Below are 22,446 nucleotides of genomic sequence, written 5' to 3'. Positions count from 1 at the left end.
CTTAGGGGTTAATAGGTTTAGTTTGTGTCGGAGATGTTTGGGAATGGCGATTTAGGGGTTAATAGCTTTAACTAGTGTCAGCGATGTTTGGGAGCGGTGGTTTAGAGGTTAATAGCTTTATTTAGTAATTTACTTAGTGTCAGCGATGTCAGCGATGGGAGCTGCGGTTTAGATTAGAACAATTAAAAACTCCATATAAGAATAATGGATCCGAGAATTCGGAAACTGATTTATTCATTTTTGGAATTTTTCGTGATTTTTCTGATTCGGAAATTCGAATGCATTTGAATCTCCGAATCTGACAAAATTAGTCCAAAAACTAAATTCGGCCGAAATGAAAAGCACATGTCTACTCTCAAGTACCTGTTTTCCAGTTTGCATGTTCTTAGCCAACTTAACTTTAGCATTAGAGCCCTTCCCAATAATTTTATGGAGATGGTAGTGTCCAATGATGTTCTCATCTTTAGGTGGTTCAATGTATGTTGTGACCACTTGAGGTGCAGGGGGGTTCACCTCTGGAGGTGTAGTGAATGCATCCTCTAAGGTTGTAGTGGAGCCATTACAGCATAACAGCATGCACCATTTGCTGCGGCCTTTGTATTTATTTATCATTGTATCTATCTCTGAAACTCAACAATAACACTAGTGAAGAATGGATAAAGTTGTGAGGATCAGTTAAAATATACCTGTAATATGTCTGTGATGTCACTTGACTACACATTCTGATGTCATAATATGCTACTCCACACTCTCTGCACTGAAGCCCTGAAGTTCACAGGACAGTTCAATGTTTAACCCTTTATAGATATATATACACATATACATATATCTATAGTTTGAGTTCACTGGACAGTTGTGTTGATGTTTAATTCTTGTAGGGTAGTTCAGGTAGTGGAAATGTTAACTTTTTGAATTTAAATGTTCTAGTAGTTTTTGAGATCTTAAAAGAACATTAAACACTTTATGATAGTAATATAAAATGATAAGTCACACACACACACATATATATATATATATATATATATATATATATATATATATATATATAAAAAGGGGTGGTTATAACTGTGCCTTCAGAATGGGAGTCCTCATGTGTGTGTAAATAAGAGGCAGATAAATCTCATAAGTGGTATACAATAAAATGGTATAATTTACCGCTCACCTGTATGGACCACAGGGGAAGGCGGTCAACTATCTCTCTCCCGGTTGGTGTTGTCCTGGCTATCAATGTCATATGAATGACTGACTGCAGTATGGATAGACTAAATAGCTAGGAAGATATTTACCTAGGAAGATATTTACCTACATAGCTTAGAAGTGACTGCAAACCCAACACACACACACAGAAAAACACACATACACACATACACACACACATACATACCCACACACATACACACACACATATATATATATATATATATATATATACACACACACTCACACATACACACACACATATATATATACACACACACATACATACACACACACACACACACACACACACACACACACACACATATATATATATATATATATATATATATATATATATATATATATATATATATATATATATATATCAATAAATTCTTAAAGTGTGAGCTTTTCAGTTTCTGTTAGACATGGAAGTGTAAAACACTGTTATATTCCACACAGCTATTGGCTGTACAATCTAGTGACTTATTTATAACTGTCCCTAATAAGCCACAGTTGAGAAGGTAACTTAAGATACAACATGGCAGCTCCCACTGATTTATAGACACTTAGAGATACTTATTTTGTCAATATTTAAACAGCTAATGAAATATTAAAAAATAAATCTACGTGTTATTCTCAGACTAATCCTTTTTTTGAATGCATAATTCTATCTAGCATTCATTAAGGGCTAGATTACGAGAGGAGTGGAATTTTGCTCCCACTTGAGAGCTAACTCCGCTAGACGTAAGCTTTTCATTAGCGTTTGTATTACAAGTTAAAAGTAAAAAGCAAGTTTGTGTGCAAAAAGCTGAACTTCGAAATTCGTGATCGTGTTATGTATTCTCCATAGAAGTTAATGGAGTGCGAAAATTGGAAAAAAACTAACATCCTACTCGCGCACAAACTAGATTGCGTTTTCTCAAGTGCGCTAACTTGAAATAAATGAAAATATGAATATTTTTCATTCCAATGTTCTTCACATAGAAGAATTTGTCCTATTTATTCATAAATACATGTTTCTACATATCTGATGGTATTGTGGTACAATATATATTAGCTATACCTATATGGATATATACAGCTATATAGGAATATTTATTTATAAATACTTCATAGTTAAACACTTTATTAAATTTAAATATTGCATAAATGTGCTTTTACATGTTTTCATCCTTCAATGTAAAGGGCTCCAATGCACATATAAATATATACATATGTATTTTTGTGTGTATAGCATACATATGTCTGTAAATACATATAAACACATATAAATACTAATTTACATACATAGGGGCCGATTTATCATCGGTCTGTCCGACATGATCTGCTCAGCCAAACAAGGGCATCAGGGACCATTCGGCCCTTGATCATTCGGCCCCATATAATTTATATATAAGCATACATATACATATTTAGACATGTATATGTATGTATCTCTGTTAAAATCCTTTTATTTTCTAACACCTGACCTTTTTTTCTTTGAGACCTTATGACTTTTTCATGCAATTTTTTAAAAATAATTTTAGATAGTGTTATTATGAGTGCAACTGTACTTTTTAATGTATTTTTTTATGAGTTTTGTGACACTTTTTATTTGAGCATAACAGTTAACCAGAGCTCTGAGATTACATCATCCTGACGCATGTTAAATGTAATTGCGCTCAAGCGATTGTGTTTACTTTCAACTTGTAATACACACGCTACTTCCGACGCATGCAAACAGCTGTGATAAACCCTTTATCGTGATGTAGAAATGTACTGTAGTTTAACATATGGTTCATTTTATGCGCAATAGAGATTTCTCTTAGTAAATATGCAGCTTGTATGGGTATAACAGCAGCCATGTTTACTTTTCCTATATCTGTATTTTATTAGTTATTCAGATACTCTCTGTATCGGTTTGTGGTGTGGGAGGGTCAGAAGGGAGGCGGGTGGGCGGCCCATCGCTAGAGGGGGCGGGAGGGACCGCTACACTGCAGAAAATCATTTCCACAGCTAGAGGGAGGGAGAGAGAGAGGGAGTGACCCATTGCCTAAAGAAAATGTTGAGAGATTGGTGCCCTAAAGAACATCGCTTGGAGGAAGGGAGGTGGGGAGGGTGAGGGGGCCACTACACTACAGATTTGTTTTTTTAAAATAAATAAATAAAAAAAGGTAAAAATGTATATGAATGGGTACTGGCAAATAGCTCCCAGTTCCTAAGATGGCGGATACTAGTTAGAGGGGAGGGTTAAAGAGCTGTTTGGGGGATCAGGAAGGTGGGAGGGTAAGGGGGGAATCGTGCACTGCAGAAAATAAAAATAAAATTGTTTTAAAAAAAAATGCCCTAAAACTTAATATTGGCAGACTGTCTGCCAGTATCTAAGATGGTGGTGACCAGTGGTGGGTGAGGGAGGGAAGAGAGCTCTTTAGGAGGGATCAGGTAAGTAGGGGGTGGGTCCGTGGGAGGGTAATCTCAACACTATGGCTACCTGATTAACCCCTTCACTGTTGAGAATTTCAGAAGTGTGGTGCAAAGCTGCAATTAGCAGCCTTCTAATTTCCAAAAGGTTATGTCAAAGCCATGTATGTCTGCTATTTCTAAACAAAGGGGATCCCAGAGAAGCTTTTACAACCATATTCGTTATGACTGCATAATACGTGATATGCAAATAATTTCAGTGAGAAGTTTGTGAAAAAGTTAACAATTTTTTTTCTATTTGATTGCATTTGGCAGCAAAATGGTAGCATGAAATATACCAAAATAGGCCTAGATCAATACCTTGGGTTGTCTACTAAAAAAATATATATATAGTTTTGATAGGTAAATTAAAAAACAAAGTGATCACATTTACTTTCAACTTGTAATACGAGCAATAAACCTGATGTGCGCAAATACCCGCAATATACCCCTTACCTCTTGTGTGTAACTGTTAGTGTTCCACTCGTAATCTTCCCCTAAGTGTGAATATGTCTGTGCATGTATGTATGTGTGTATATGTAGGTATTTGTACTTATGCATATACAGTATGTGTGTGTGCATGTGCGTTTATGTATGTATATGTGCGTATGTGTCGGTCTATATGTCTGTGTGCATGTATAAATGTGTATCTATATGTGTTCATGAATGTGCACCTTTTTGTATATATCTGTTTATGTTTATGTCTGTGTGTGACAGTGTGTGTGTGAATATGTCTGTGTGTATATGTATATTTGTGCATATGTGTGTGTGTGTGTGTTTCTTGGTGTGTATGTATATATGTTTATGTGTGTGTCTGCATATGATTTTGTGTATGTGTGTTTGTATACAGCTATGTATGTGTGTATATATATATATATATATATATATATGTATATGTATATTTGTAAGCATCAGTATGTGTGCATGTATATGTGTAACTGTGTGTTTATGTGTAAATACAGTGGGGCCTATTTAACAAATGTCTGTCCAACATGATCCGATCAGCGTTAATGTCCGACAGACATCGCTGAATGCGGAGAGCAATACGCTCTCCGCATTCAGCATTGCACCAGCAGCTCTTGTGGAAGTGGAAGGCCCTCTAGTGGGCCTGTAGCAAAATTAAGGGACAAGGGACTTGAAGTCTGGATGGTTCTAGGTAATACAATATTGCAATTAAGGGGGCGGGGGTTTCTACTCACCTTTAAAGGTTCTTGTTGCAGTAGATCCGGCCTCTTTGTTCCAGTGCCCAGACTTCAAGAAGAACTTTCTGTTGGTTTTCTTGAGCAAGATGAGGCGTGCGAAGAGGAAATCTGTTCCACCATGGAGATATGCTGAAGTGGTGAAGGAGGTTCCGGGGATGCGAGGCCCTGCAAGAGAGAGAGAGGAATCAGGTTCTGAGGGAGTTATACCTCCCACCCCCAGGGCTAAACCATCTAATAAGAGAGTGGCAAGACCTACGCCCGTGGCTAGGAAGGGCCTGGGTATGCAAGGGGGGGGTGGTGAGTCAACGGGAGCAGCAGGGAGTGAGTGCACAGGAATCCCATGCCCCAGGCTCGCTAGGGGTTCCCTTTAGGCAGGGTGAAGAGGAGGTAGCGGGACCCTCAGGTTGTGGGACTAATCCAGGGGGCTCTGCAGTTGGCGGCCAGCGCATGCAGCGGCCTGCGGTGGACACTGCAGCCGCTCAATTAACCCCCGGTATTTATCAGGATGGCATAGCGGTTACCCACGTGGCAAGGCCGGACACGGCCGTGGATGCATGGCTGGCCACATGCTAGCACCTTAGGGGCTTACCACCTGTGGCCTTGGTGTCCGTTGCCTCCTTGGCCCAGTCCCTGGCGTGATTGGGGCAGGCGGCGTCGGTGAGGAAGTCGTTGGGGGGCAATGGTGCGGCTTGCAGGCCTCAGGCGGCTACTAGGCTGCGTCGTGCGTCCCCGGATGGCTCCGCCTCCTTGTTTACGTCACGCGCAACCTCCCAATGTGACTCATCGAGTGGGGAGGAGCGCGGACGTGCAAGGAGGCGACGCAGAGTGCGCAGCAGGGATAGGAGCGGATCCTCTTCCGGAGGCGCCCCAAGTAAGTTGGGGAGACTCCGGGTGGAGGATGAGGCTCCTGATGGATGGGGGTTAGGCGGACAGGCAGAAAAGTGGCAGCAAAGACCCCGGAAGGGGGAAGAGGTAGAAGGGCTGGTGCTGGGACATGTGTGAGCAGACAGAGCATGGGAGAGCGTGTCGCAAGGGGTATGTCTGGTGCAGGGGTGAGTACAGCAGATACACATGTTGAAGGACTGGGCAATGAGCAGGGAAGACATGGCGCTTTTGCTGATATGCATAGGAATGAAAGGGGGCTAACAGTGCAATGTCAGGAGACTCTGGTGACGGCTATAGGGCAAACAGGGTGTGTGAATGAGGATCTGATTAGGAAGGCTGTTGCATCTGCTTTGGGGATGTCTGCTGGGGAGGGCAGCAGGGGGCAGATATATGTGGGGGAGGTGGCTTGGCCCCCCTCGGGGGTTTCATCCTGCACACAGAGTACTCCCCATGTCCCTTTCTTTCCCCAGGTTGACAGGGATACGGCAGCAGCACAGATGGCTTTGACAAGCGGGCAAGGATCATCTGGATCACAGACGGTTAATCCCACAGTAGCAGCAGCTGCAGCAGAGGGCGGAACAGGACCTGCGCCACCTTTGGCCCCAAGCGATGAGTACCTTCTTGGCACATCCACACACGCAGAACATATTGCATCCTCTAGTGACTCAGGTTCAGATAGTGAGGGGGACCTAGGGCTAGAGGGTAAGGGCCAGACGGAAATGTTTAAAATGATTAAGAAGCTAGTGGCCGCACAGGTGAAGAACCAGGCGGTGCAGGCGTCGGGTTCCGCGTTGGTTCCGTTTGTCCCCGGGGGGTCTGTTGCCCAGTCCCCTTTGGGCGTTGCTGTTGCGAGGAGGGTGGCGTCTCAGGGTGATACTTACCCGTGTTTAGTCCACTCCCTTTACGGGCACCTGAAAGCGAAGGTGGTGAAAAGGATTCAGGATGGTCGTTACGTGAACATCTTCAAACTTTCCCCTGAGGCGTGCCGAGTCAAAGAGCGGGCAGCAGATGGCACAGGCCCTAAGAAAGTTCAGAGGCCTGAAACTTATGAAGAATGGCAGAGGTTCTTCAGGGTGCTGGCAACCTGCTATTTGGATAAATGGCAGATGCAAGGGCACAACCTGTTCAAGTATGAAGACACTATTGATGATGTCCATACTAGATTTAAGGAAGGGGCATGGCGCGAGTACAACATGGCCTTCCGTAGAAAGATGATAGGGAAACCCATGCTTCATTTCGGGATTTGTACCTGTGGTCTAAATTGGGGTTGGAAGGGCCGACGGGTCAGGCGCCAGGCACGCGGGCTGGGCAGGTGCGTCCTGGCACCCCACGTCCTAAGAGACGGGGCGGGAGTGCTGGACAAGTTCAGGAGTTTAGGACAAGCAGTGTGACAGAGGGGCAAGTTGTTCCTTTCGTCACATCTGCAAGTTCTGCAGCGGTCCACACCCAGGGGTTGAATGTAATAAGAAGCGGGAGGGCGGCGGAGACAAACAGTTCTCCAAAGGGGCCCCTGGTGACAAGGGCACCAACGCCACTTAGGCTGGAGGCCATGGCCATTTGGCTGGCACATTACCTGAATAGGGGGGTGGCCGACCTCCTCAGCCAGGGATTGTCTGAGGAGTTTAGGATACCTGTGTCAGGCCAGGTGGTGGGTTCCTCGGTGCATAGGAACTTGAAGTTGGCCTATGAGTTTCCAGGGGTGGTTAGGGACAAGTTAGCAAAAGAATTGTCATTGGGCAGAGTGGCGGGCCCGTTTGGGGTTAAGCCGCTTCCGGATTTGGTGGTGTCCCCACTAGGGGTGGTGCCAAAAAAGGATTCTGGCAAGTTTAGGCTGATACATCACTTGTCCTACCCAAAAGGGGCATCGGTGAACAATGCCATTGACACCGAGCTTAGTTCGGTGCATTACCAGTCCTTTGACGACGCATTGGAGCTAGTCAGGGGTAAGGGTAAGGGGGCCTTGATGTCCAAGTTGGACATCGAATCAGCATTTAGGCTGCTCCCTTTGCATCCGTCGGCTTTTCGGCTGATGGGCATGAAGTTTGATGGTGACTTCTATGTCGATCGTTGCTTGCCCATGGGGTGCTCGTTGTCATGCACCTTATTTGAGAGTTTCAGCACGTTTTTGCACTGGGTGATAAGGAAGGCGTCGGGTGGTGGGGCCGTGGCCCACTACTTGGATGACTTCCTCCTGGTGGGGTGTGCTGGCACGTCAGAATGTGAGGCCTTGATGGCAGTCATGCACGATATGATGGGCAGGTTTGGGGTCCCTTTGGTGGCTGATAAGACGCAGGGGCCGTGCACATGTCTCACATTTCTAGGTATAGAGATTGATACAGTTGCAGAGGTCTGTCGGCTTCCGAAAGACAAGGTTGTTCGCCTGTTGGAAGTGGTTTTAGCGGTAAAAAGGGCATCTTAGGTGTCCCTTAGGGACTTGCAATCCTTACTAGGCATGCTAAATTTTGCCGGTAGGGCTATTCCCATGGGTAGGGTCTTCAATCGGAGGTTGGAGGAACAATTGAGGGGTCCCCAGGGTATGGCTCGTTGATTAAAAGTGTCACAAGGCATGAGGAACGACCTAGGGGTATGGGAAGAATTTCTGCAGAAATTCAATGGCGTCTGTCTGTGGCGGGACAGCCCCAGGTCGAATCAGGCGTTGCACTTGTTTACAGATGCGGCAGGTGGCCATGGCTATGGGGCTTACCTGAAGGGGTCATGGAGCGCTGCTCCGTGGCCTAGGGACTGGGTCAAGGCAGGTCTTACCAAGAACTTGACGCTGCTGGAGTTGTTCCCTATTGTAGTAGCAGTGGAGCTATGGGGTCCTGCTCTGGCTAACAAATCGGGAGTGTTTTAGTCAGATAATATGAGCGTCGTGTACGCCATTAATAGGCTATCAACGTAATCCCCAAGGGTAGTCACTTACCTAAGACACTTGGTGTTGCGCTGTTTACAGCTGAACATCTACTTCGTGACGCGGCATGTACCGGCATGCATAATGTGATAGCCGACGCTCTGTCGAGGTTTAATTGGGGTTTATTTAGGCAGGCCGCCCTAGGGGCGGATAAGACTGGCTTGACATGCCTCCTTTTCTTTGGCAGATGGCAGAGGCTGGGAAACTATTATCCCCTTGATTCAGGCTTCAGTGGCGCCAAAGACCTGGACAACGTATGTGAGTCACTGGAAGGGGTGGGAACGTTTTGCTATTCAGCAAGGGTTTGAGGTGCACAAAGCATCACAAGTACAGGTTTTGGAGTGGCTAGCGTGGTTGCGCAAGGAAGGGACCTCTAAACTGGCGGCTCAAAGTAGGTTAGCTTTGATGGCGTTCTTTAATAAAACGTTTGGCATTACAGACTTCTCGGGGTCATTTCTGGTTAGGCAAGTACTGAAGAGGTGGGGCCGGCTGGACCCACGCCCAAAAGACCACAGGGAACCCATCACGCTTCCCCGACTGCGGGCATTGATGGGATGCTTGGAGGAGGTATGCTCCTCTGAATTTGATGTATTGCTTTTCAGCGCGTCGTTCGCGTTTGTATTCACAGGGCCCCTTAGGATTGGGGAGTTAGTTGCGTCTTCGTGCTCAGGGGGCGTAGGCGGTATCCTGTGGGAACATGTACGGCCTGTAGATAACGGGCTCATATTGCTTATACCTAGGTCTAAGACGGACCAGGCAGGAAAAGGGGCTTGGTTGTGTTTGGGCAAGTTAGACATAGAGGATTGCTGCCCAGTGCGAAAATTTGAGGATTTTTGTAAGGTGCGTCCGGTAGGCCCCCGGCAGCTGCTCATACACGAGGATGGGTCATTCTTATCTGTCTTCCAGTTCCGTAAGGTCCTGGCAAGAGTAGCAATGGCATCAGGTTTAGACCCTGCCAACATAGGATCTCATTCATTTCGAATTGGGGCTGCGACACCAGCCGCCGCGAGCGGCTCTTCGGGCAAGGACATTAAGTGGCTAGGGCGCTGGAAGTCCGGGAGATATAAATTGTATATTCGTCCAGTGATGGGTGCGCAGGGGACAGCCCGACAACCCAGTGGGTGGGACCCACTCTGATAGTCACCGAGGGCTTGGGGGGGGGGCGCTCGGGCTACTTAACTATCTGCAGGGGCGGGCAATCACTGTTAGCGTTTGCTCAGCATTTCTGTCATGTCCTTTCAGGCAAGAATTCCCCTCCAGCACGCATTTGGATAGTGGGCCACTCATTTATTCATCAGGGCGCTGAGGCTACCGGAGGGGCAGCAACTAGAAATTCCGGCATTAAGAGCCAACATTCGTTGGCTGGGTCACAGAGGGTTGGCTTGGGATGAGTTGCCAGCCCTCCTCCAGGATGCTCACAGGATGTTGGGGAAGACTCATATTGTGATTTTGCATTTGGGGGGCAATGACTTGGGTGCGGTCCTGGCATTGGACCTGATAAGAAAGATGATTTCAGACTTGCGTGGGTGTATGCTTGGCTCCAGGGCGTGCAAGTAGGGTGGTCTAACGTGGTTGCACGGCTGCGTTGGAGACATATTGTGACACAAAGGGCAGCATACAACGTTAAGAAAAAGGTAAATCGGGAATTGGGGAGAGCGGTCATGGCTTTAGGCGGCTTCCTTATCAGGCATGACTCTATTACGGCCGACAACAAAGCTCTATACCGCCCGGATGGCATTCACCTGGCAGATGCTGGGATTGACATTTTTCTGGCTGATATCAGAAACAGTTTACTAACAGTTATATATATATATATAAAAAATAAAAATATTATACACTGCACACAAAAAAAAAAAAAGTTATTTGGAGCTAGTTGGTTTTTTTGTATAGATGGCGGCAAGAGGGCAGGGAGTTGTTCTCTTGTGGCGGTCGGCTCGGTCCCCTGAAGCGGGCGGAGAGAGATTTGAGTGATGTCCTTAGATGGGGGAGGGACGCCTACCGGGTGCCGACCTGGGGGGTTCTCCCCCTTACTAATCTTTGGGTGAAGATCTCTATAGTTTTGCAACTATCTCTCTCTGCCAATTGGGTGCAAGCAACCCGTGCTGCGCTGCAGTCCCCCGAGTGGGGGGTCTGGGCCAGCTGTCAGTAGGGGTTAGGATAGGAGTTAGATGCCGCCACTAATTTTGCTGAACTTGGTACAGGTTAAGAAAATTGAAAAAGTTGCTTGATATGGAATTTTGCCGCGATAAAGGTTTATGTTAATAAACGTGACCGTGACCGGTCTTTCCCCACACATATGGTGTTGTGTATTTATTTTAGAAGGGTCTAGAATAAGTAAAGACGGAATAGGAGGTTTGTCCCTTATGAACTGCTGGTGCAACTCCGCCCCCTGCAGAATCGTGGCCAATCGGCCGCCAACAGGGGGTGTCAATCAACCAGAACGTATTTGATCGTGTTGATTTCAATCGATCTCTGTCCGCCTCCTCAGAGCAGGCGGACAGGTTATGGAGCAGCGGTCTTGATAAATGGGCCCCAGTATGTGCATGCCTGTGTGCATATGTGTGTATATATCTGAATTTTATGTATGTATCTTTGTATATGTCTATATGTATGCGCATATGTGTATGTGTGCGTGCATATCAGTATGTTTATATTAGTATGTGTGACTATCAGTGTGTATGTCTGTCATCAGGTAATGGTGTGTGTTTCTTAGTATAAAGTTTCTAGCTTTACACCTGCACTGGGATATACTGCTCTGTGCTCACGTAGACCCCGATATTCAAATCATCGACAGACCGACGAGAAACTGCCTTTTTAACCTTGTCGGCCTTGCAGTCCATCGATCTGTTGTGAGTGCTACGTGAGCAAAACATTGCAGACATCGCCACTAGTGATGTTGCGAATAGTTCGCCGGTGAATAGTTCCCGGCGAACATAGCATGTTCACGTTCGCCGCAGACGGCGAACATATGCGATGTTCGATCCGCCCCCTATTCTTTATCATTGAGTAAACTTTGCCCTGTAACTCACAGTCAGAAGACACATTACAGCCAAACAGCAGCAGACCCTCCCTCCCAGACCCTCCCACCTCCTGGACAGCATCCATTTTAGATTCATTCGGAAGCTGCATTCTTAGTGAGAGGAGGAATAGTGTAGCTGCTGCTGATTTAATAGGGAAATCGATAGTTAGGCTAGTGTATTCAGTGTCCACTACAGTCCTGAAGGACTCATCTGATCTCTGCTGTAAGGACAGCACCCAAAAAGCCCTTTTTAGGGCTAGAACATCAGTCTGCTTTTTTTTTTTCCCTGTGTAATCTAATAGCAGTTGTCTGCCTGCCAGCGTGTGTGTCAGGCTCACAGCGTATACTGTGCCCACTTGCCCAGTGCCACCACTCATATCTGGTGTAACAGTATTGTACATTTAAAAAAAAAACAACTTTTTTGACAGTGAAATAATAGCAGACAGCTGCCAGTACCCAAGATGGCCGCCAATATGGCAGATGGGGAGGGTTAGAGAGCTGTTTTGGGGGGGGATCAGGGAGGTTGGGGGCTAAGGGGGGATGCTACACCACAGCATATGTAAATATGCTTAAAAAAATAAAAAAATTTAAAAACCTTTTATTTTAGTACTGGCACACTTTCTGCCAGTACCTAAGATGGCGGGGACAATTGTGGGGTGGGGGAGGGAAGGGAGCTGTTTGGGAGGGATCAGGGGGTCTGATGTGTCAGGTGGGAGGCTGATCTCTACACTAAAGCTAAAATTAACCCTGCAAGCTCCCTACAAACTACCTAATTAACCCCTTCACTGCTAGCCATAATACACGTGTGATGTGCAGCAGCATTTAGCGGCCTTCTAATTACCAGAAAGCAACGCTAAAGTCATATATGTCTGCTATTTCTGAACAAAGGGGATCCCAGAGAAGCATTTACAACCATTTGTGCCCTAATTGCACAAGCTGTTTGTAAATAATTTCAGTGAGAAACCTAAAATTGCGAAAAAATTTGTTTTTTTTAAATTTGATCGCATTTGGCGGTGAAATGGTGGCATGAAATATACCAAAATGGGCCTAGATCAATACTTTGGTTTGTCTATTACACTACACTTAAGCTAGAATTAACTCTACAAGCTGCCTACATGCTCCCTAATTAACCCCTTCACTGCTGGGCATAAAACACGTGTGGTGCGCAGTGGCATTTAGCAGCCTTCTAATTACTAAAAAGCAACATCAAAGCCATATAAGTCTGCTATAATGGCATGTCTGGCACACAGTGTTGGGGCAAGGGTCCATCTGACCACTGATACCTGGTCTGCAAAACATGGTCAGGGCAGGTATATCACCTACACTGCGCACTGTGAAGCGGGCGTAACCCTTACACTACCTGATCGATACAACATCATACCTGATGTTTTAAAGCACGTTATTCCAAACAATTTAGGAATGTTAGGTGATTTATGCCCTTTATGGATTAAAACCAGACTCTGCATCAACTATGTAATTTTCCATGGGAGTTTTGCCATGGATCCCCCTCCGGCATGCCACAGTCCAGGTGTTAGTCCCCTTGAAACAACTTTTCCATCACTATTGTGGCCAGAAAGAGTCCCTGTGGGTTTTAAAATTCGCCTGCCTATTGAAGTCTATGGCGGTTCGCCCGGTTTGCGAACTTTTGCGGAAGTTCGCGTTTGCCGTTTGCGAACCCAAATTTTTATGTTCGCGACATCACTAATTGTCACTTTTTGGCACTTTCTGCAGATGGGGGGGGGGGTATCCAAAAATGGTTTCTGTTTCAGAACACTTCAAATAATGCCTGTGTGACCTTACTTTCCCTTAACCTACAATAACTGCCTCACAGTGTAAAGTCTTACTACTGAAAAGATGGTAAGAGAAACATGGCTGACACTCTACTCATAACCTGTACTTCAGAGATAGGAATAGATCACACTGCTGGTGATGTATCCCATTTAAAGTGCAGGTTACACTCCCTGGAACGCCCGGCTAACCTACGTAATGTCTTCCCTATACTCCCACTGTCTGCAATCTTCCTGACTAATAAAGTATAAAAAAAAACTCCCTATAATAACTATAGGAACTATGTCGCTACATTATATACAGTGTTAAAATTATATACTTTGTCATGTATAATGCATATTATTTTAAGTATTTTATATAATTTAAAAGGTAGTTATTTTTGATTGTTCATTTTAATATTTTAAACATAAACATATTTAAATGATGTATATTTATGTTTAAAATAATAAAATGAACAAGCAAAAATAACTACATTTTAAATTATATACAGTACTTATACATGACAATGCATATTATTTTAGCATTGTATATAAATGCAATGCTAAAATAAACTATTAACCCTTTACCCACCCTCACCCCCAGCACAAAACTACACTTTTAACCCCTAATCTTGCATGACCTAAAGACCTAACCACCCCCTAACCTAGTAACTCCTACACCCCTACAACCCCCCAATGCAATAACCCCCTAACCTATTAACCCCTAATCTGCCATAACCCCCAACGCAAACTACTCCTACAATACATAACTACCTAACACTGAACCCCCCCCCCACCTCTATGCTAATCCCCCCAAGTTACAAAAAATAGCAAACACTAAAGTTACAAAAAAAAAAAAAAAACCAACATTACAGAATAAAAACCCAACACTACCAAAATAAAAAAACACACAGTTATGCCTATTCTAAAACTAAAGCCCCCCTTTAAGAAGCTCTTTTTACAAAACAAATACTAAACCCATCCTACAACGCAAGTAACCCCCCCCCCCACACTGCAATCTAAAAAAAGTACTCTAAAAATTGCCCTGGAAATGGAATATGGCTGGGCATTGCCCATAAGAGGAGATTTAGCTCTTTTGCTGAGCAAAAAATAAAATAAAAAACTTATTTTTTAGTGTTAGGTAGATAAGTAGTGTAGGGGTAGCTTGCATTAGTGGGTTGTGGCGGTGTAGGGGCTAATAAGTTAGGGGGTTTATTACAGTGGGCTAATGGCAGTTTAGGTGTTAATAGGTTAGGGTTTTTTATTGTGGTGGGCTAATGGCAGTGTAAGAGTTAAAGAGTAAGGGGATTTATTGAAGTGGGCTAATGGCGGTTTAGGGGTTAATAGGTTAGGGGGTTTATTAATGTGGGCTATTTGCGGTTTAGGTGTTAATAGGTTAGGGTTTTTTATTGTGTTGGGCTAATGGCAGTGTAAGGGTTAATGGGTAAGGGGATTTATTGAAGTGGGCTAATGGCGGTTTAGGGGTTAATAGGTTAGGGGGTTTATTAATGTGGGTTAATTGAGTTTTATGGGTAAAGTAGTGTAGAGTTAGTTTGCGGTAGTGTGTTCTGTCAGTTTAGGGGTACATTGGTATAGTTGTTAGGCTTGTTGTAATGTTTCTATGGGATCCTTTTCTATACATAGCCAATGTCAGCATCTATGCTTGCTGGAATCAATCGCCAGTATCGCCACTTTTGGGATGTATAGTAAAACACCTCTCGGCGATGCTGCCTGTCAACATAGATGTTGGCAACCTTGAATATTTTGCCAGCTCGCTCGACATTGTGACAGATCCCTTGGAATATTTCGCCGCCTCATAGAACTGAATCATCAGGGTCCTAGTAATGAATGTGTATACAGTATACATCTGCATGTGTATGTGTTTGTGTATACATATGTCTATATCTATTTTAATGTTGCAGAAAAATAAATTAGATTACCTTTACTGTGTACCTAACTGTATGCAGTTTGCATTTACTATTTGCAAGTTACAATATTGTAGATATCTGACTCAGCAAGGTTTTTTGTGTGACCCACACTTTTACTGTAATAAAATAAAAAGTATATTTTTTTCTTCAAAATTTGTAACCAACTTTCCATGTAAAAAACTTTTTTAGAATGGTCAGGTTGCTTTATAAAAGTATATTTTTAATAAATGCCTTTACATACTAGGAGGTTTTTTTTTTGTATGAAGCTTTTAAAGCACTTGTTACACCTCAAATTTAAACATTTAGAAAAACTGTAGTTCATTTAAAGCATTAATTTATATTCCACTTTTAGCTTATGGTAGAAGTTCCTAAAGATTTGTATAAGGGTATTTTGGCACCCCTCTTTGTGCAAGTTTAAACTCCAGGTAATAATCCACACTTTTGTAAGGAAATTAAAGACTGGGGGGGTGATTTATCAAAGCGTCAATCTCTGTGCATTCGCTGGTGTCAATATGCTCGCCAGACATCACTAGACATCGCTGCCGGGAATCTACATACAATGACCTTATTTATTAAAAACGTTGTCAAAAACATGCGCGTCAAGTACGAATCGATGAACATTGGGCTGTCGATAAATAAGATCGATGTTGCTGATATTCTATTTTTCCCAACTTTATTTATACCATTTCATTACTGTCCATGAACAAGCACATTTCTCTAAAGCTAATTTTTATTTTTCATCTGTTAATGTCCAAGAAATAGCTAGATTTACACCTGAACAAACAATAATATCTCTAAGATAGTTATTTTATTATTATTATTATTATTATTATTATTATCAGGTAGTTGTAGAGCACCAACAGATTCCGCAGCACTTAAACATAGGCAGTATACAAGGGGGTCAAATGCGTAAAGGTGCCCTGCCGAGAGTAACACTTTTGTAATCGCACTTATGCGGGTGATCTACAAACAGCTGGGTTCGTAAGCTTTCATGCTAAAGGGTTTGAGGGGATAGCAGTGGAGTAAGGAAAGGATAGTATAGGTTGTATGCATCCATGAATAGTAGAGTCTTTAGGGAGCGCTTGAAGCTTTCAAAACTATGGGAGAGTCTTGTGGAGCAAGGCAGAGAGCATTCAACAAGATGGGAGCCAGTCTGGAGAAGTCTTGTAAACAGGTGTGTGAGGAGGTAACAAGAGAGGAGGAGAGTAGTAGATTGTGGGCAGAGCGAAGGGGTTAGAAGGGAGAGTATCTGGAGACAAGGTCTGAGATGTAGAGGGGAGCAGTGCAATGAGGGCTTTGTATGTCAGAGTGAGAATTTTGTGTTTAAGCCTGGAGGCAAGAGGAAGCCAGTGAAGGGATTGGCAGAGAGGCGTGTAAGGAAGATGAGCCTGGTGGAGATTTTTGAAGAAGGGGGGAAAATAAGGAGCTCAGTTTTGGAGAGATTTAGCTTAAGGTATTTGTATTTGTTATTAAAAAAACTAATATATAATATTGTCATATAAATGAATGTATATTTGTATTTCTAGAAATCATGATATGCCTATCTCATGTTTTTTGTAATGATTATTAATGCTAGAATTTGTACATATATCTTTGCACATACTTGTATATACAGTATATATGTGTGTTATGTCAGAAATGTTTTGCAAACATATTTACATGTCCCTAAATTCCTTTTTTTGTTCTAAACAATGTTGTCTTTCATATCTATGTGTTTATTTATACCACTATATGTATATATTGTAAAAGTATTATTATTCTGGGCAAGAATAATTGTGAATATAACGTTATCAGGGTATCATATGTATTTATTTGTAATCAATGGATCTTAAGTGCTAGGCCAGTTTTCTCTCTGCACCTGTGTAACCCCTCCTGATTGCAGTCTAGTTTTTAACCCTTCCTCTGTGTCTCTCTCCCTTCTTTTCTCCCCTGTGTCGCTCTCCCTCCCTCCCTCCCCTGTGTCTCTCTTCCTCCCTCCCTCCCCTGTCTCTCTCTCTCTCTCCCCTGTCTCTCTCTCTCCTTCCCTCGTCTCTCTCTCTCTCCCCCTGTGTCTCTCTCTCTCTCTCTCTCCCTACCCTGTCTCTCTCTCTCCCTCCCCCTGTGTCTCTCTCTCTCCATCCCATGTCTCTCTCTCTCTCTCCCTCCCCTGTCTCTCTTTGCCCTGTCTCTCTCTCCCTCCACTGTCTCTCTCTTTCTCCCCTGTGTCTCTCTCTCCCTCCCCTGTGTGTCTCTGTCTCTTTCCCTCCCCTGTGTCTCTCTCTCTCCCCTGTGTCTCTGTCTCTCTCTCTCTCCTGTCTCTCTCTCCCCCTGCATCTCTCTCTCTCTCTCTCCCCTGTGTGTGTCTCTCTATCCCTCCCCTGTCTCTCCCTCTCTCCCTCACCTGTCAGCCTCTCTCTCCCCCCTTTTTCGCTCTCTCTCTATCTCTCCCTCCCTCCCCTGTCTCTCTCTCTCTCCCCCCTTCTCTCTCTCCCTCCCTCCCCTGTCTCTCTCTCTTACCCTCCCGTCTCTCTCTCTCCCCTGTGTGTGTCTCTCCCTCCCTCCCCTGTCTCTCTCTCCCCTGCATCTTTGTCTCTCTTACCCTCCCCTGTCTATCTCTCTCCCCTGTGTCTCTCTCTCTTCCTCCCCTGTCTCTCTCTCTCCCCTGTGTATATCTCTCTCTCTCCTCTGTGTCTCTCTCTCCCTCCCCTGTCTCTTTCTCTCTCCCCTCTCTCTCTCTCTCTCTCTCTCCCTCCCCATATCTCTCTCTCTATCCCTACCCTGTCTCTCTCTCTCCTGTGTCTTTCTCTCTCTCCCCTGTGTCACTCTCTCTCTCCCCTGTGTCTCTCTCTAGCTCTCTCTCTCTCCCTCCGCTGTATCTCTCTCTCTCCCTCCCCTGTGTTTCTCTCTCTCTCTCTCCCTCCCTCCCCTGTGTTTCTCTCTTTCTCTTTCTCTCTCCCACCCCTGTCTCTCTCTCCCGTGTCTCTCTCTCTCTCCCTCCCCGTCTCTCTCTCTCTCTCCCTCCCTCCCCGTCTCTCTCTCTCTCTCCTGTGTCTCTCTCTCCCTCCCTCCATTGTCTTGATTCCCCCCCTCTTGTATCCCTCTCCTTCCCCCTGTGTCTCTCTCTCCCTCCCCCTGTGTCTCTCTCTCCCTCCCCCTGTGTCTCTCTCTCCCTCCCCCTGTCTCTCTCTCTCCCCCCCTGTCTCACTCTCCCTCCCCCGTGTCTCTCTCTCACTCCCCCCCTGTGTGTCTCTCTCCCCCTCCGTGCCTCTCTCCCTCGTTCCCTCATTTTAAGTGTAAGTTGACATGATTAACAGATTTTTGTTTACTGTGTTACATGTTGAAAAAAAAAAAAAAAGCAAAAAATTAAATGCTTAAAAATCCAAATTTTTAAGGGGGGGGGGGGGGGCGTCATGGATTCTTCCCCCAGGGACCTGAGGTTTATAGTTACACCTCTAGATATGGGCCTGAAATTGGATGGTGTGTCAGGGGATCACAGTATGTATGTATTGGGTACTTGTAAAGCATAGCTAATCACCCGTAAGGGTCTCAAGGCGCTGCTCATTCTATCAACCTCAGAAGGATGAAAGGCTGAGTGGACCTTGCCAGGGATCAAACCTGCAACCCTTGGGTTGCTACAGAGCTCAGCCACAGATTCTTAGCATGCTGAGCTATCTGTCCAGCTAATATAAGCTTTTACCATTCTCTGAAGGAAAGGATTTTCTTCTCCAACACCATTAAATACTTCTAAAAGAAAGGGACCAAGAATATCAAGAAATGTCTGATAATATCTGACCATAAATCTGTCTGGGCCTGGGCTTTTCCCTACATTAAGGTCCTTTACTGCCTTTAACATTTCTGGAAGAGTAATGGGGGGCACAAATATTTCACCCGTCGGCTGCTATTTGTACTCCCATAAACTAACATAGAACCAGCGTCACAAGTCGGTATCACATATTCAGTGCAAGGACTTACGCGGCGAAAATTTATACATTTTACTCAATTTTTACCTTACCACACATAGGCAGACGCAGCAAGCCTTGTGCTAAGTATATGAGCTCCATAACGCCCTGGAATTTTTAACAAACACCTAACGCATACGCAATATCTACCTGTCAACCACCCCCCCCCCACCGCAATAACTAATTAATGTATTAACCCCTAATTCACCAACCCCCAAATCGCAAAGTATCCAATTACACTATTAACCCCTAATCCGCCACCCACCCATATCTCAAAGTACCTAATAAAATTATTAACCCCTATTCCGCCAAAATACAAAGTATCTAATTACACTATTAACCCCTAAACTACCATCCCCTACATTAGAAAATACCCATTAAAACTATTAACCCCTAAGCCTAAAGGCTTTCATGCTAAAGGGTTTGAGGGGATAGCAGTGGAGTAAGGAAAGGATAGTATAGGTTGTATGCATCCCTGAATAGTACAGTCTTTAGGGAGCGCTTGAAGCTTTCAAAACTATGGGAGAGTCTTGTGGAGCGAGGCAGAGAGCATTCAACAAGATGGGAGCCAGTCTGGAGAAGTCTTGTAAACAGGTGTGTGAGGAGGTAACAAGAGAGGAGGAGAGGAGGAGATTGTGGGAAGAGCGAAGGGGTTGGAAGGGAGAGTATCTGGAGACAAGGTCTGAGATGTAGAGGGGAGCAGTGCAATGAGGGCTTTGTTTGTCAGAGTGAGAATTTTGTGTTTAAGCCTGGAGGCAAGAGGAAGCCAGTGAAGGGATTGGCAGAGAGGCGTGTAAGGAAGATGAGCCTGGCAGAGGCATTCATTATGGATTGTAAAGGAGCTAGGCGGCAGCTAGGGAGACCAGAGAGGATGGAGTTGCAGTCATCAAGGCGGGAAAGGATGAGAGAGTGGATTAGAATCTTAGTTGTGTCTTGTGAAAGGAAATGTCTAATTTTAGAGATGTTTTTATAGTGGAAGCGGCAGGCTTTAGCCAAGGACTGAATGTGATCAGCGAAAGAAAGATCTGAGTCAAGTGTGACTCCAAGACATCGAGCATGTGGGGTAAGGGTAATGATGGAGTTATTGACAGTTATAGAGAAGTTGGGGGTGGAGATTTTTGAAGAAGGGTGGGAAATAAGGAGCTCAGTTTTGGAGAGATTTAGCTTAAGGTATTTGTTATAAAAAAACTAATATATAATATTGTCACATAAATTAATGTATATTTGTATTTCTAGAAATCATGATATGCCTATCTCATGTTTTTTTGTAATGATTATTAATGCTAGAATTTGTACATATATCTTTGCACATACTTGTATATACAGTATATATGTGTGTTATGTCAGAAATCTTTTGCAAACATATTTACATGTCCCTAAATTCCTTTTTTTGTTCTAAACAATGTTGTCTTTCATATCTATGTGTTTATTTATACCACTATATGTATATATTGTAAAAGTATTATTATTCTGGGCAAGAATAATTGTGAATATAACGTTATCAGGGTATCATATGTATTTATTTGTAATCAATGGATCTTAAGTGCTGGGCCAGTTTTCTCTCTGCACCTGTGTAACCCCTCCTGATTGCAGTCTAGATTTTAACCCTTCCTCTGTGTCTCTCTCCCTTCTTTTCTCCCCTGTGTCGCTCTCCCTCCCTCCCTCCCCTGTGTCTCTCTTCCTCCCTCCCTCCCCTGTCTCTCTCTCTCTCTCTCTCTCTCTCTCCCCTGTCTCTCTCTCTCCTTCCCTCGTCTCTCTCTCTCTCTCCCTACCCTGTCTCTCTCTCTCCCTCCCCCTGTGTCTCTCTCTCTCTATATATTGTAAAAGTATTATTATTCTGAGCAAGAATAATTGTGAATATAACATGTTATCAGGGTATCATATGTATTTATTTGTAATCAATGGATCTTTTAAGTGCTGGGCCAGTTTTCTCTCTGCACCTGTGTAACCCCTCCTGATTGCAGTCTAGTTTTTAACCCTTCCTCTGTGTCTCTCTCCCTCCCTCCCTCCCCTATGTCTCTCTCCCTTCTTTTCTCCCCTGTGTCTCTCTCCCTCCCTCTCCTGTGTCTCTCTCCCTCCCTCCCCTGTGTCTCTCTTCCTCCCTCCCCTGTGTGTCTCTCTCTATCTCTCTCCCCTGTCTCTCTCTCTCCTTCCCTCGTCTCTCTCTCTCTCCCCCTGTGTCTCTCTCTCTCCCCTGTCTCTCTCTCTCCTTCCCTTGTCTCTCTCTTTCCCTCCCCTGTCTCTCTCTCTCCCTCCCCCTGTGTCTCTCTCTCTCCATCCCCTGTCTCTCTCTCCCTCCCCTGTGTCTCTTTCTCTCTCTCCCCCTGCATCTCTCTCTCTCTCCCGTGTGTGTCTCTCTATCCTTCCCCTGTCTCTCTCTTTCTCTCCCTCACATGTCAGTCTCTCTCTCTCCCCTTTTTCTCTCTCTATCTCTCTCCCTCCCTCCCCTGTCTCTCTCTCTCCCCCCTCTCACTCTCTCTCTCTCTCCCCTGTCTCTCTCTCTTACCCTCCCGTCTCTCTCTCTCTCTCCTGTGTGTGTCTCTCCCTCCCTCCCCTGTCTCTCTCTCTCCCCTGCGTCTTTCTCTCTCTTACCCTCCCCTGTCTATCTCTCTCCCCTGTCTCTCTCTCTCTCTCCCTCCCCTGTCTGTCTCTCTCCCCTGTGTATCTCTCTCTCTCTCCTCTGTGTCTCTCTCTCTCCCTTGGGTCTCTCTCTCTGTCTCTCTCTCCCTCCCCTGTCTCTTTCTCTCTCCCCTGTCTCTCTCTCTCTCCCTCCCCATCTCTCTCCCTCTCCCTACCCTGTGTCTCTCTCTCCCATGTCTCTCTCTCTCTCCCGTGTCTTTCTCTCTCTCCCCTGTGTCACTCTCTCTCTCCCCTGTGTCTCTCTCCCCTGTGTCTCTCTCTAGCTCTCTCTCCCTCCACTGTCTCTCTCTCTCTCTCTCCCTCCCTTGTGTTTCTCTCTCTCTCTCCCTCTCTTGTCTCTCTCTCTCCCTCCCCTGTGTTTCTCTCTATCTCTCTCTCTCCCTCCCCTGTCTCTCTCCCCTGTCTCTCTCTCTCTCTCTCTCCCTCCCCGTCTCTCTCTCTCCCCTGTGTCTCTCTCTCCCTCCCCCCATTGTCTTGATCTCCCCCCCCTCTTGTATCTCTCTCCTTCCCCCTGT

At 44.8% G+C, this 22,446-nt stretch overlaps 1 protein-coding gene across 6 annotated transcripts in view; it reads right to left on the bottom strand.

Annotated features, from left to right (window-relative positions):
- The window catches only part of LOC128666465 (serine/threonine-protein kinase MARK1), a 110,859-nt gene that overhangs the window by 77,830 nt on the left and 10,583 nt on the right, over window positions 1-22,446 (bottom strand). For 3 of the 6 annotated variants that reach the window (XM_053721081.1, XM_053721079.1, XM_053721082.1), the window contains exon 2: window positions 4,842-5,009. The exons of the other annotated variants lie outside the window; for them this stretch is intronic. The gene's annotated coding sequence lies outside the window, so the exon portion shown is untranslated. The remainder of the gene's footprint in view (window positions 1-4,841; window positions 5,010-22,446) is intronic. 6 annotated transcript variants of the gene reach the window in all.

The sequence above is a fragment of the Bombina bombina genome, chromosome 7 (genome assembly GCF_027579735.1).
Source record: "Bombina bombina isolate aBomBom1 chromosome 7, aBomBom1.pri, whole genome shotgun sequence".
NCBI classification, from domain to species: Eukaryota; Metazoa; Chordata; class Amphibia; order Anura; family Bombinatoridae; genus Bombina; species Bombina bombina.
Note: the sequence above shows the minus strand (reverse complement) of the source record. Positions and strands in the feature narration are given on the sequence as shown.